This window comes from Seriola aureovittata, chromosome 6 (genome assembly GCF_021018895.1).
Source record: "Seriola aureovittata isolate HTS-2021-v1 ecotype China chromosome 6, ASM2101889v1, whole genome shotgun sequence".
NCBI lineage: Eukaryota > Metazoa > Chordata > Actinopteri > Carangiformes > Carangidae > Seriola > Seriola aureovittata.
In genome coordinates, this window is record NC_079369.1 from 1,700,386 (window position 1) to 1,715,689 (window position 15,304).

The 15,304-nt window shown below is 44.3% G+C and overlaps 1 long non-coding RNA gene across 1 annotated transcript; it reads right to left on the reverse strand.

Moving 5' to 3' along the window:
• LOC130170606 (uncharacterized) lies at positions 1–2,539 on the reverse strand. Its single transcript, XR_008828018.1, has 3 exons — positions 2,219–2,539; positions 497–537; positions 1–371 (listed from the first exon to the last, which is right to left on the reverse strand). It is a non-coding gene; the product is annotated as an uncharacterized LOC130170606 (long non-coding RNA).
• Between the last annotated feature and the right edge of the window lie 12,765 nt (positions 2,540–15,304).

The following is a 15,304-nucleotide window of genomic DNA, read 5'->3' on the forward strand; positions in this document are numbered from 1 at the left end:
TAATCTTTGGTAATCCTCCTCACCTCTTACAGAAGGATTGCATCTGTGTTGCACTCTCAGAAATGGCCATTGCCTCAAATTGCATCATCCTTTATCTTTGGGATGGTTAAAGTACATTTACCTGGGAGCCTCTGATGAAGGTAACAAAACGGAGGCGTCCGATGTTCTTGTCATCATTCTGCTGAATGAAGTGCCCGAGTGCAGAAAGTTAACTTTAATCACTTTTTTCTTTTTTTTTTTAATCATTATTTCCATCCAGTCGGAGTCAGAGAGGTCAGACGGGCTCGCAGCACGCCGCCGTCACTTCTCCTGATTATGTTGAAAACCAGCGAGGTGATGAGAATCTGCGGGCTGAGGATGATTTGATGTTTCTGTGGTATTAAAGACGCGGTGATAAGGAAACAATTTCATGATACAATGTGATAAGATAAAAAACTTTTAATGATCCTATTGCAAAAAAAAATAAAATAATGAGATGCACAAAAAAAATACTCACAAGAATATAGTTATATAACAGTGTGACGGTGACTCGTGGTGCTGCAGAAAAATACAGAAATTAATATGGATTCAATTAAAGGGGAAATAGTTGTTACATGACTTTACTCTCATTACTGAAAATAAACATGGAAGACAAAAATAACCCACTGATGACTGCACACATGCATATGGCTTGAACTGTGTGCGTGTGTGTGTGTGTTATATTTAGCTCAGCCTGTAAAAGCTCAGCACTTTAACTGGGATTTAATCATCTAAACACACAGATCATCGCAGCAGTCATATAGGTTATAATGTGGAACAGGCTCAGTTACACAACGACCTCTCCTCCTCCTCTTCCTCCTCCTCCTCCACCATGACTCCCCTCTTCTCCTCCCTTCACTGTTCACTCTCTCCATTCACCTCTTCATTTCCTCAATAACCCAATTAAATTCTGCTCCACCTCTCTCTAACTGCCGCCATTGTTATTCCTCTACTCTGTTCTCCCTCTGTATAATTGCTCCTCCCTTCAGATGAGTGTAAGGACACCTTCTGAAGTCAGTGTACACACACACACACACACACACACACACACACACACACACACACACACACACACAGACACAGCTTCGGAAGAAAAATCTCATTAATCTCATCAGCTTTCAAAATGTGAACTCATTGATCGTTTGCCTTGAATATATTTTCTGCTTGTAGCTGGTTTCTGTTTTTATGTACTTGATGACAGAGACGATGGCGGCGACTCAGCTGATGTGTGTGTGTGTGTGTGTGTGTGTGTGTGTGTTGTGTGTGTGTGTGTGTGTGTGTGCGCGATGCTGTTTACTCTCTCTATAATGTCAGTTTCCCAGCCGGTCAGACTTGGTCGGATCAGGATCGGGCAAACAGCTCAGACACCTGAACGAACATTTGCAACAGGCATTCGGAACAGGCAACAGGTACAGCGCCTCAGACCGTGCACCAGCTAGGCAACATAAACAATCTGGCAAACTACAACACTAACTGCCATCTATATCCTGAGGAGCTAATGAGCAGAGGAGCAGCAGCTGTGCAGGCAGGTGGCTGATCACAGGAACAGTCAGGGGATTTAACTTTGCAGGATGCCCACTGGGCAGGTTTGGCATGACTGAGTCCGACTGGAGAATAAAACACAAAGTGGGAGCTGAACCCTTCAGAAATATCTACATGGACATCATCATCATCATCGTTGTGTGGAGGAGATGCAGCCTCGCTCTGCCTGAACTGTGAGGACACAGCTGGTGAGTCTTTACAACAACAGTGGTAACTGGGACTGAAACTGCCGAAATCAAAAATTAATAAAATGGGAATTGAAATGGGAAAGTGAATTAATACAAAGGCAAATAAAAACAGACATAAAAGTTTATGTCACATTTTATTAATTGTTTTTATTATTTATTTTCATTTATATCCATGAAATATTTCTGCCACTTTCTCCATTAATCATTCATCTCCTTGGATATCCTTGTTAGATTGGCTGGCAGAAGCTCGACCCCCCCACCCCCACCCAGATCAACAGATCCGAGTCATTGTGCAATATGAATCAAACTGCACGTAACCATGGCAACATCTCCTCCGATTTGTGCGGCATCACTGGTTACCGGAGCGTATCGTGAAGGCTGTCATTAAGGGCAAGACGAGTGACCCCCCCCACCCCCCACCCCCCCACACACACACACACAAATCTTCACACTGACCCCTGACCCCTCACCTTGCTCCAGAGGCCAGCGATAGTCGGGCTGCTCGAAGCTGCTGCTTCATGGAGAGTGGAAGCTGCTGACAGGAAGCTCCCCAGAGCGCCGTTAGCGCTGTCAGCAGCCACTCAGCAGGAAATGCCCAGGCTTCAGGCCTGTCGATGGGCCCCCCTTTCAACAGGAACAGGCCAGGTAAACACAATCCCGTGCTAACGCTAATGTGCGCTCCGCACTGCAAACACTCACATACAATACAGATTCATGTGCAGTTAATAAAAACACAACTGTGACTCTGTATAATTGATAACTGATATTTGTCCCGCTGCAACAAACCTGCATGTGAGATGAGGATTAGCTGTGTAAGATAAACAGACCCGTCTCCTGCCGCTGAGGAACACACACTTGCTTGTTAGGAATTATTTGATTTGCAAGTCATTTTTCCTCACACCTGCATGCAGGATCCAGTGGATAATTATAATGAAGTTAGTCCTGAATTAAATGAGGCAAGGGACACAGGAAGAAAGGAAGAAGAGAAAGTGCCTGAGAGGAGGAGAGGATAAATAAGAGCATTAATTGAAGACCTGGACTGAAGGGGATAGAGGTGGGTGAATAAACGGATTAAGAAAATAAGGCATGAAGAAAAACACATCTCAAAATCATTTAGATTAATTCACTATAACTCTTATTCTGTGTGTGTTTTACTTTATTTATGAAGAACACAGTTTAAGGAGAGGGCTCTGAAGATGGCACTGATGAAATGAATGAAGAAAAAAAGTTTGTGTATATATGTGTGTGTGTGTGTGTGTGTGTCTGAGTGTGTTTACGAGACAGAGACAAGAGACAAGAGACAGACAGAGATAGAGGGAGAATGAAAGGGAGGGAAACATCTCCTCCGGACAGCTGTTTCTCATCGTTCTGCTTCACGCTCGGTCCATCTTCCTCGTTAGCGGCGACTCGTGCGGCTTTCATCAGGATTTCTCACACAGCTCGGAGTTTGTAAAAGCAGATTCTGTTGTGTGTGTGTGTGTGTGTGTGTGTGTGTGCGTGTGTGTTTAAGCCTCCTCATCTTGCAGCCAGTCATTCACTTTGAACCAGCTGATACGTCTCAGAGCCAGACGTGCTCGCGTCAGATAAAACATTAAACCCAGAGAAACACACAGGTAGGACTTTGGCTGTTGCATAATGCAGCTAAACCTGTTACGCTGGTGAGTTTAATGATACGAAGCGGGACTGTTCAGATCATCTGATTTTCATACCGAGTCGCTGCCCTGCGAGCTGTGAGCCTTTCACATAACCTTGTCTAATCACTGATCTCCCACATCACAGGTGTCGACCTCCTCACATGGATTCAGCAGAATCAAAAGGCAGCAGCCGGCGGACCGCGCTGTGAATTATAAGTGAAGGTTGTTTCTTCCACTGGAACAAGGTGTTCTCCCTTTCCTCTTTTTTCTTCCTCTGTCACTCTGCCTGCTTTTCCTCTTGTATCTCTCCGTCAGCCCCCCCCCCAACCCCCACCTCTCGACTCCCCCCTCTCGGCGCCCCCCACCTCTCCTTGCCGCTCTGATAAGAAGACAAAAGATAAACAACCCCTCCAGCATCTGCCATCGATCGCTCCGGGGTAAAAGCTTAATGGCTTGGCTCAAAGTAATAACACTCCTGGAGTTCTCTCAACTGATGGGAATGATAGATTCTCTCCCCTCGGCTGCACCTGGAGTTTGCAACCACAGAGAGTTTGTGTGTTGAGGAGCAGGTGAGGGTGGGGTGGAGGTTGAGGGTGGTGGTGGTGTGGGGGGGGGATCAGGACAAAGAAAAAGGACAAATATGCACCTCCAAAGAAATACTTACATGAAGAACAGGAAACTTCTCTCCTGGAGGCGGGGAGTGTATTGTTAGCTGTGCCCTCTCTGACTGAGGTGATGTGGGTTGTGCCCCGACACTTGTCTCATCAGCGGTCTCATCTGATGAGCTGTCTGCACTGAAATAGTGTCTAGCTTGTGGCCGAGACAGCTGCCGTCCCTCTACCACAATCTTCTTATCTGCCCGTGTCCGGCTTAAGCCACTGCTTCTTCCTCACTGATTTCTTATGTTCCCGTTACGACTCCCCCACCTGACTGCTTAATGCTGGGCATGCATGTACACACCGAGACACAGATATAGCCTGGAATGAAAAATACAATTACAAAAGCCAGTTTCAGGCAAACAAGGGAGCCGAGGGAACACGGCAAGCCTGATAATGTGAAATGGGATTTCATGGTCACTTTACTGTAGCACAAAAAAAGACATGTGAAGACTCATTACTGAAGCCAAGCGAAACATTTAATTCAGAAAAACAAAAAAACTGAAAAAATGACTTCTAGTGTTGTGATTGCCTTTGAATAAATGAACTGTTTATTGGTCATACATCACAGGTTTTTCGAAGGTTTTCCAGCTTTGGTTTGCAGAGCAGTGGTTGCCAAGGTGTTGCAAGTGGGCCGATAAATCATTTGCAAAACTACAATTCTGGTGGAAAAAAATGTGGTTATTAAAGGTTGGGAACCACCGCTGTAGAGTCCTGATGTAATTTCCAGGCCAGCATCTTCACTCATTTAGCATCAACCTAGCATAGCATATTCAAAGATGTATCTAATATTATTTTATTTTTTATTTTATATTAATAATAATTATAATATATTTAATGAAATTCAAAACTTTATGATTTTATCAGTGATAAAACGTCTGTTAGCATATAGGATAGAAAATGCAACACTTAAGTCTTCAGATGCGTCTCCATTCACTTTCTTAATGCACAATTTGAAATTGCGAACTGAAAAATAAGTGATGGAATCACATTTCTGAAAAACTCAAACGTTCTCGTGAGGTTGTTTTTTGAAACTATTCGACAAAACTATATTACGCAAAAGTGAAATGGAAACACTTGTGTTGTGTTTTACATTGCACCAAACTGCAATGGAGACAATAATATATAATATTCACTAATAATTTATTTAAAAGTCATTTAAAAACTATTTGGTTGTAATTTCTTAAAAAAATAAAAAGTCAGTTCTTTGTGTTACTAACCTCCTCTGTAGACCGTACCGTATATATTAACATGGACATACTCAGTTTTGAAGCTTGGAGTGAGCTGATCCGCCATCGCCATCTTGGCAGCGTCTGACTCTTCCCAACTCCCGGCTGATCCAACACGTGGTCAAAGAGGAGGGGCTTGTCTGGAGCTGACACTTTGGTGAAGTTGGTGAAGTGAAGTTTACGCAGCTGATGCTAATTACATCTTTATTTTGACTTTGTATTCAATCACCTCTAAAAATTCACCTCAGTGAACTCAGGAAACTGTGTTTGTTAAACACATAAAAATGGGAATATTGATTAATGGTTGATTAAGTTTGATTAGTTTGTTTTTAGACCACACAACATGCTGTGGAGTAAGTCGATGTTCAAAGGTTGAGGTTTTGTGATTTAGATCGTGGGACTGAACCCGTACGTTGAGGTTTCACTTTGTTCTCTGTAGCTGCTAAGTTGTGATGATGAGGATAGGAGGAAGAGGAAGGCAGTGGGGGGGGGGGGGGTCTGCTCCTCTTTAAACGCCTCTGTCTATGTGAGAGTGGTTTCCTTCAACATTGGCTCTGACACTTTCTATAGCTTAGCCCTCCAGAAACCTCCCGTGAGACGACGACTGCTGCTGCTCTGCCCGGTCACCAGCAGCTCTAAAGTAACTCACTGCAAACACGTGTCAGACTCCATCATGCTCACATCACAATTCCCCGTGTGATAGTCCAGACTTAGAGCTGGAACCGGGGAGATTGTGCAGCCTGAAGCTTTGACGGAGTGACACCATCTTCTTTGGCGTTCTGCAGCAGCGAAGCTCAGTTACACAGAGTTTTGGTAATTTAGACACTCAATTAGGGGACTAATTAGCCATTGAGTCATTACAGTGACTTATTAGATTGAATGGTGTCAGAGATTGAAACAGTGTCATCCTCAGACTAAAAATAATCTTTGCACTTCAGATGACTTCAGTAATTCATGCAGGCTTACAGAGCTGCCACCACACACACTGTCACATTTCTCCAATTGGAATTAATCTGTTTAGAAAATTGTGTTTACAAAAACTCCTTCCATTTATTTTGACTGGAACAAAGATAACTCCCTCTCAATAATTCATGGGGGTCAAACGTCACGAGTGTGTTGATGAGGTGATAGTGAACAGAGACAAGCCCCTCTGTGCTACTGTGGGAACAGGCGCGACCTCTGACCCCTGACCTCACCGCTGAGGCTCTCTAGGGTTGGCTGTCTCTCCGGCTCTGTGAACCGCCTGATCGCAAACACTCACCTTGGGCATGATGGACTGTGATGGATGGCGACCCGTGAGCCGCGAGGTCAGCCGCGTCAGCCCCGTCGACCAGCTGACCTCGCATAGGTGTGTTCATGTGGATGTACATTTCAGTGATTCAGTCAAGAGTTCCTGGTAAAAAGGATTCTTGGGAGTTTTTGTTTGGGGCTGAAAGGAAAGGTGGAGAAAGTAAACATGGACTGACCATGAAAGCTGAAATTTGCAGGTGTCAGGTGGATATTGCTTAGCAACAAGCAGCGGCTGCACTCTGCTATTGTTGCATTTGGAGGAGACTTCTCCACGAGAGCAAAATCCAAGCTTGTTAATATTCCCCAACATGTGTGAGCCTCTCTGTGTCGCTGCGTATCAACCACGGCCTGAAGTTCTCGCCTGTGGAGTCGCACTGCGGCACCTCCTGTCTCCGATGTGCACGGCACAATGATGATGATGCTGCTGCTGATGATGATGATGATATCGCCCCTCTTAATCTTCAAAGTGAGTCCTGACACTCATGAAAATGTCGCTCTGCCTCAGCCCTTCCTCCCCGCTCCGTCACAGGCGCCTAGATGCATGTATATATATATATATATATATATATATACACACACACATGCGGGAGGTGGGGATGTTACATAAGTGTTCTGTGATAGATGGGAGCGTTAGCTGCCTAGCATGTCCCATCTCGGAGATCAGAGAGTTTGGCTTGAAGACACGTTGATGCAGAGACGATGATGACGAGGAGTTCAAAGCGAGGAGCTCTATCCTGGGTAATAACCGGTGAACATTACATTATTAGGCACACTACTTTGTAAATTACATTTTTCTGGAAGCCGGAGCTTTTTAATAAAGATCCAGTCTGTGATTTCAAAGCTGCAGCCACGTAGAGGAATAAGCTAACGGCTGTCCTCGAGGTGTGACGCTCACTCATATGGATCATTGATGACACAGTCGTGAAGAGAAAGCAATGGCGTGTGTGTGTGTGTGTGTGTGTGTGTGTGGCTGCAGCTGTCACAGGACTGCTTCACTGCTGCTTTGCTAAAAACCTAATATCACAGAAACAGAGAAGAGGCCACCTTTCATCATGAGGGGCATCCAGGTAATTGCCCGAGGTAAAACGAGACAGTAGGAAGCTCTAAAAGCCTCACAGATGGAAACTGTGGGAAAAGTCACACAGTCAAACAAGGAGGTGGACGAATCTCTTCAGCTGCCATTTAACAAACTCTCATTGATGTCCTCCATCTTACAGCTGCTCGCTCCACATGACATTTACCTGCAGCCATCTCCGGTTTGCTGCAGACTGCCGGGGCTTTCTGGTTGTACTTTATAAGCCAGGTTCATGAAGTCAAAACACAAGCTAGCCCCGGCTCTGGTGTGCCGAGCGGCGGAGGAGTGGGTTTGTGGGGAGGAGAAAGTCACTGGAGTTAATCACGGGAAAAGGTCTGTTCTCTGTGTGGAGGAGAGACAGCAGGCTAACAAGACATTGTTAAGATAAAAGCGCAGGAGGAAAGACAAGGCGAAAAACTAGAGGCGAGGCGAGCTCCGGTAAATGGAGACAGAATTGAAAGATGGTGCTGAGGTGGAGACAAAAGAACAGGAAACAAAGTGGTGCAGGTGAGCAGCTGTCAGGACACAGAGACTCAGACTCCTCTCTCGCCGCTCTGACGGTGAGTGATGCGTCGACACTGAAGCTTTCTCCGGGGCCGGCGTGCAATCCTTGAGATTTCAGTCCTGGTTCATTTAGTGGCACGCACGGTTACCTTGGTAACAGCAAGTGCAGGTTAACACTACAGCAAAGACTCATTGAGCAGCTGCTCTGTTAGAATGACCACGTCTTGACTTTCAGTGGACGATCACAACTAGTGCCAGTGTTTCCTGTGGCACAGTAAAATACAACAGAGTGGAAAGTTGAACACTTTTCTCTTTGCACTTATGAAATAGATTTATAACGTAATTCTTACAGCGAAGGTTTCCTACTGCACTGACGCTTCAGTGACGTCCCTGTGAAACGGCGGCAGGATAAATGTTTGTTTAGCATGTGGAGCTAATTAGCTACTGTTTTCCCATGATCCCCTCCTTCTTAGGTGGGTGACCTGAATCCAGCAGCGGAACGGCAGACTACACCACTGCTATGTAGAGAGGTAATTACAGGCTTTTTAATTACAGACATTTGATGAATATTCAGTGTCAAAAATGTGGTTTAATTTCATGAAAATCTTTTCGGATTATAATTTTAACAAGGATGGAAATTACTGGTCAGAATTGAGAACATACAGGTGGATGACAGATTAATGTAAAATGGGACATAGAGTCTTAGTAAGTGACTCCAGCATGTACAAGGTGCATTTACTTTAATAACAGAGGTCGACATACAGAAAGATGTAGGATGGACACAAAGATGGAGCTTTATAACTTATAACACTGTGTTTACTTCACACAGAAAACTCCTGTTGCTGTAACAGATGATTAGTGAACATACTGAACATAAAGCTTAAAATCAACATAAACAATAGTCATGTTTGTTTAACATATATTGTAATAAGTATTGTCACCCTGTTGTTTCTCCACTCATTTCTCAGGTTTGTCCTTTAATGTGTCGCCTGTCTTTATGTCCTTTCATTCAAACCAACACGAGGGGAAAGTTGAACATTAACCCTTTCTCCAATAACAACTTGTTGACTGGATGAAACTCATTGACACATTTCCGCAGTGGAAAGGAACCGACTTTATATTGAGCTTTTAGTGAAGTGTGTGTTTGGTCACGCCTCAAGACGTCTGTGATACGAAAACACACAGGTTCAGCACACACTCTCTCACACTCTCACACACATGTAATGCTCATCCTGAAGCACATATGCAGTTCAAGGGTCTGACCTGGGTCAAAGGTCACATATTGAGTCTGTCCTCGCAGCGACGTTCATCTCTGACACCTTTGAAGAGAGGTCGTACATCATGGCGGGGAGTCCTGCGTGTCAAACGAAGACCTTGTGCAACATGGACCATCCTTCCTGTGTGTGTGTGTGTGTGTGTGTGTGTGTGTGTGTGTGTGTGTGTGTGTGTGTGTGTGTGTGTGTGTGTGTGTGTGTACACGCTGAGGCCATACAGGGGTGGACATCACCATCTTCAGTCTGACTTCTAGGTCCCTCCCACATCCTGGATTAGTTCACCATGTCATACGAGGATTTCGTCTTTCAAAATTTCAAAAATAAAATACCTGATCTCATGAAACAGGTGTGTCTCCTGGTGAATTCACACACTCACCTGTAAAAGTAAACACATAATAAATGTCCCACTGTAGCAGGAGTCACATCATAAATAGTAAAACAGTGGAGTTCAGCCTAAAGTCCTTGAATGTGTTGGAACATCACTGAATATGACGAGGAAGTCGGTGCCTCCACGTCTTTTCTTTACTCCACCTGACTCCAGACGACGTCACTAAACATTCGTCTGAAACAATAAACTCTCGACTGTCGAATCATCTATTCTTTCACTTGTGGTAAATAAAAGTGTTTTATTCCTCTGAGAGCTTTAGCCCACTTTCTTTCCCCTCATCCTTTTTTTTTCTGCTTCTTCTTCTTCTTCTTCTGCGTCTCCGTGCGACACAAGGATCTCTGTGATCCCGTGATGAGACACAACCGTAATGATGGAGTAAAGATAGCTTCCTTCACTGGCCTATTTTCAGCCGCTTGATCTATGACACTCATTTGCAGTTGTCCAGGTTTCCACCATGTCCTGACAGATGATCCACAGATTCAGTGATTGCCTTCCTCCCATCCACAGTTGACACTTCTCCACCTCTCTTCAGTGCCTTTCCACTCAATCCCTCAATCTCCTTCTCCTCCATCCATCTCTTTTGTGCTCCCTTTGCATTTTCTCCTTTCCCCCCCGGCTTTCCTCTATCTCACTTTACTCTCCCTCTGTCCCTCCCTCTCTGTGACTTTGTGGATTTTTTGCATCTCTGTTACGTAACGGCGCTCAGGGGACGAAGGCACTTCAATCAATACTTCAAACGGCCCGGCCCCCCCGGAGGACTCGCTCCAAATGCCACGTGACAACATGAGAGGATGACATTTGAAGAAGGGAGGGAAGGGAGAGACGGCCCTGAAATACCTAGTGCTACCAGCAGTGCTCAGACTTAATGGGGATGGCTGCAACTGGGAGGAAGACGAGAGCGGGAACACTGATGAGAGAGATTACAGACCACGAGAGAGAGAGAGGAAGAAAATTCAGGAAAAGCAAGAACAACAGGCAGATAAAAACACACTCGCTCAGGGACACGGGCCCAGGGTGATTCATACGTCTCACCGAGATAAAAGCCAGACGGTAAATAAAAATAGAATTATTAATTCTGTGGCGTCGGGGGAGGGCACAAAACTTTATTTTGAAAAGACAAAGTAAAGTAGCACACAGTGCGTTTATACATGTGAGCTGCTGGCGGGATGAGGGCTGACCTTGCATTGGATATACATACCAACATCACAGCCTAATGAAGCGCTGCTGCTCCTGCTGACGCTCCCCTGGGCCTCCGGGCATCATCATCCCACTGACGAGCCTTTGTGACTGGGACTGGCTCTGTGCTCCCGGCCCGGAGGAAGGTGAAGGCTCTGGGCTCCATAAATCTCCCAGCGCTGCCTAGTTCATGCTATTTCAGGCCTAAGTGGCCTCAGAGACCCGACTGTAATTGTGTGTTTCTCTTTCTGTAAGTCTTATCCGCCCCTCGTCAGAGACACGGTGTCCTCCACTCAGGGTTAATCAAGTGAGTCAAATACTGAGAGTGTTTGTGTGGAGGACGGAAAGAGAGAGAGAGAGAGAGGCAGAGAGGGAAATACAGGGAGGCAATCTCATTCATCCATGGAGTTATTACAGTAATACATTTATCTGTTATTTATTACACTGAAGCAGAGAGAGGCCTTTTGTGCTTTAGCTTAAATGTCAAGATAATTATAAGAGAATAGATGGCTGGTGCAGCCGAGCAGAGGAAGTGGGAGGACTTCATATGTGCACATGTCATGTACACATGTGTGAGGCTTCAGACTGTGTATGATAAAAAAAAAATTAAGAAAACCAGTCCAGGAACATGAGCTGCAATAAAAGAAGGGGGTTTATCGCAGGTGGGTTTTGCAGTGAGGATGACTTGACTGGTTTATTTCAGGCGAGCTCAACCCGAGCGTTTCTCTCTGTTTCTTTGAGGCCAGTGTGTTTCAGACTCAGACCTCCTTATTGAGTCGGCAGACCTGACCTGAATCTCTCAGCCTCGTGTCCCCAAATGTTCCAGATCATCCTGACAGAGGAAGTTTACAATACCAGAACAGTAGTGTACCAGGTCACAGCAGCTGGGTCACATACTAATGAGTGTCTGTGTGCTAGCATCACATGCATTCATGCCTGTGTGGCTCTCTCTAATTAGCAAGAAGCATGTAAAGAAATTAGATCAATATAGAAAGTATGAATACAGCCAAAGGAAACATCAGCATCATGTGTGTAACTGAGTTAACTGAGATATAATTAAACCACAGGCTATTAAGACAATTTATGTCTTTACCAACATAAATTTTATTACACCTTACGTCACCTTACGTGTACTGAGGCCTCAAAGGTCTCGTTATTTTGTGGTTATTAATTGCACATTTGTTTGCTCATATGCTCCAGATATAAACTGAAGTGATGAGGCCTGAACGTTCGCAAACTAATTACATTCCCTTCACCCTCAGCTGTGCTTTGCTAATGTTGCTAACACACTAAACTAAAGTGGTACAGAGAGGTAAACACTGATCATGTTACAACCTGTAGCTTATTTTAAATATTTCAAGGTAAATGTGAAAAAATAAAGACATCTTTACTCTTTACTGCGACTGCTAAAGAATAATAACAAATGTTGTACCTCAACTTTTATCTATCGGTTTGTTTCTGTCTTGTGTTACAGCTGCAGACCCCCCCCCCCCCCCCCCCCCCCCCCTCTTCTGGAGGTCCCCACTGCTCAAACGTAGTTTTGTTGTCTTTATAATTGCAGCTCAATTTGTGTTAACACTGTTCTTACTCTTACATAAATCTGAATTTAATCAAATTATAAACAGGCTAACCTGGGGTTGGGAATTTGGTGCTTTGACTTGGGGCCCGTGGCTCGTTACCGCCTCAGGGCCTTGTTGTGGGTTAATCCGGCCGTGAGCAGTGAAATCCAAATTGAGAACAAGCTTTGAGTAAATTTGCATGAGCTGTTCTTCTTACTCCCTCTGAGCTTCCTTTGTTCTTGCTCGACAGTGATTGAGTAAGTATTTCTCTTTTCAATCCAACATTTACCGGTGTAGAGACATCATCCAATTGGAGATGAACTATGTTAAAGCTCCTCTGGTGTAAAGGTCTGTGTCCATGTGTAGTGTGATTATAGATCAGCTCTAGCTTCTATATTAATACTGTGAAAGTATCAAAGCCTCAGTCCACAGAGAAATGCACACAGCCTGTATTCAGAAACTGAGCCTTAAAACCAGCCGTCAGGACTTCTGGAACTTTGTGATGTCACAACAAAGCAGTCACCAAGCCCCGCCCACCTGGACCCACCATCCAAACCTTGCAGGATTTGTTTTTTCTGAGTGTTTTTACCTGAAATCTGCTATATTTTTATTGGATCACTCAGAAAACAGTCAGCCAATCAGAAGAGAAGCTCAGAGCCTCCTCTCTTCTGATTGGCTCACTGACCTGTTGTTACTAGAGCTGCAGAGAGAAGCCTGAGAGAGGAGATGTATCATATATCTTCTTATGGATCAACACTTCAAATAAAACACAGAAGAAGAAAACATGGATCTTTAAGTATTACCTGATTGCTGATTATATGGCAGCTGAGTTCCCTGGTGTTACAGTGTCTCTGTCATGGTTTCTTTGGTTAAAACTGATTCTGTGAATCAGCGAAACGATCATAGTTATACAATATGAATTATATAAACTTTACACCTTATCCTTGTAGATCAGAATAAATCCCATAACCATACTATCACAACCAGCTCCTTACATTTTTGTCCTTTTCATACACAGGCAGGACGTCCTCTTTGAGAGTTTGTATGTATTTAACTATTAATACATCAAGACATCACAGTGGGGTACAACCAGGACCAAAGTTAAACTTGTTTCCACTGTGATTCATGAATCACTCGCACTGAGAGGGTCAGAGAAACAGAACTTTTAAAAGTCTGTAGTTGCACTAAATTGCGAGCCCTTTTACTGCGCTAAATAACAGCGACCGCAGCAGGGTCACCACTTCTGGAGCCGTTAAAGGAGTCATTTTACCTCGCTTCCGAGAAAAATACAATGCGGACAATCAGTGAGTCAACGTAGGGCTTCGGTTTTGGGTTCTTAGTCACCGTGGTTAAGAGCTCAGGTGGGTGAGGATGACAATAAAAGTGAAGAAAGAAAAGTTTTGATTGTTTATGCAAGATGTTGAATGTGCAGTTATACAACCTTACTGAAACACAGCAGCAGCTCAATCCGTCTCCAGACGAGTAATGCCGTCTTGTTTTGTGGTCACGTTATTTGATGAACGCCTGCCTGTCGGCGCTAAGTAACCACGGTGACAAATACGTTTGTGTTTCCTGTGACAGCTTCACAATAAAAGCCATGTGTTTTGTCAGTTGAACGTGCAGCAGTAACTGCACAGCTGCAGGACAGTGAACAGTTAACACTGAGGCTGACATCAGTGAGATAACATGACATACAGCTGGATTACATTGCATCATGTTGCAATTAAAACATCTGTATAGAAAGGTAATTAAAACATCATAAATACATCTAATGGCAATGAAAAAAAAAAATCAAAAAAAGGTTTTGATTTCATAAAATCTTTAGAATTATAACTTTTAATTAAAGAACGTGTCCTTCATGTTAACTGGTGTCAGCAGGGAACAAGGCCGCTGACGGTATGTTCTCCCTCCTGGCTGAATGTAACTGCTTTGGATACTGTCACTGAGGACTCACATTTACAGGAGCAGCATGTGCCCAGTTCTGCAACTTTGTGACTTTGTCAGCGTAACGTTTGGTGGTAGTTTATTCAGCAGCAGTGTCGCCCTGGAGCCGTACAATCTGCGCTGGCCCCTTCACGGTGCCTGTAAAATGTCTCCTCAGCTGGTCGACGAGGAGCGGAGGTAAGGCTTTTGCGATGAGGTTTTTACTTTTTAAAAGAAGGCTGTGTGATCTGAAACGTTGTATTATCTCTTATTTGACCTTGGTTTCATGCTGATGATCTCCTACAACTCAAAGTCATTATGTTGCTCCACAAACACAGAGCAGAAGTGAGGGAAAGAAGAATAAATGTGGCATTAAAAACCTGCATTTCTAATGTAGCTGCTGCATGATGGATGCTCTGTCGTGCACCTCCCCGGCTCGTCCACGTACGCCCCCCCCCCCGCTGTCACATTGGCTGTGTCTCAGATCGCCGGCCTCAGAGGGCTGATCAATCACCGTCGGCGATGACCTGTACGCATGCCATCCATCACGACTGCTTCTGAGGTGTTTGTGATGGCCTCTCCAGTTGCCATATGCCATAGACCCAAACACTGTGAGGCAAAAGATGGGCTCCTAAAATTCATTTCATTTGGATGGGGACTATTAGGATAATGATGATAAACACTGCTAATCCCCCTGTGCGCTTTGTTCTGGGTATTAGAATTGCAGAGTTGATCCATTGATCATTTCTCAGGGGATTTGGAGAGAGAGTGCGACAAAACGATGAATTTATTTCGGGATCCACAGGGCATTGTATATAAATTGTCTGTTGTGTAAGATAATTTTTTTG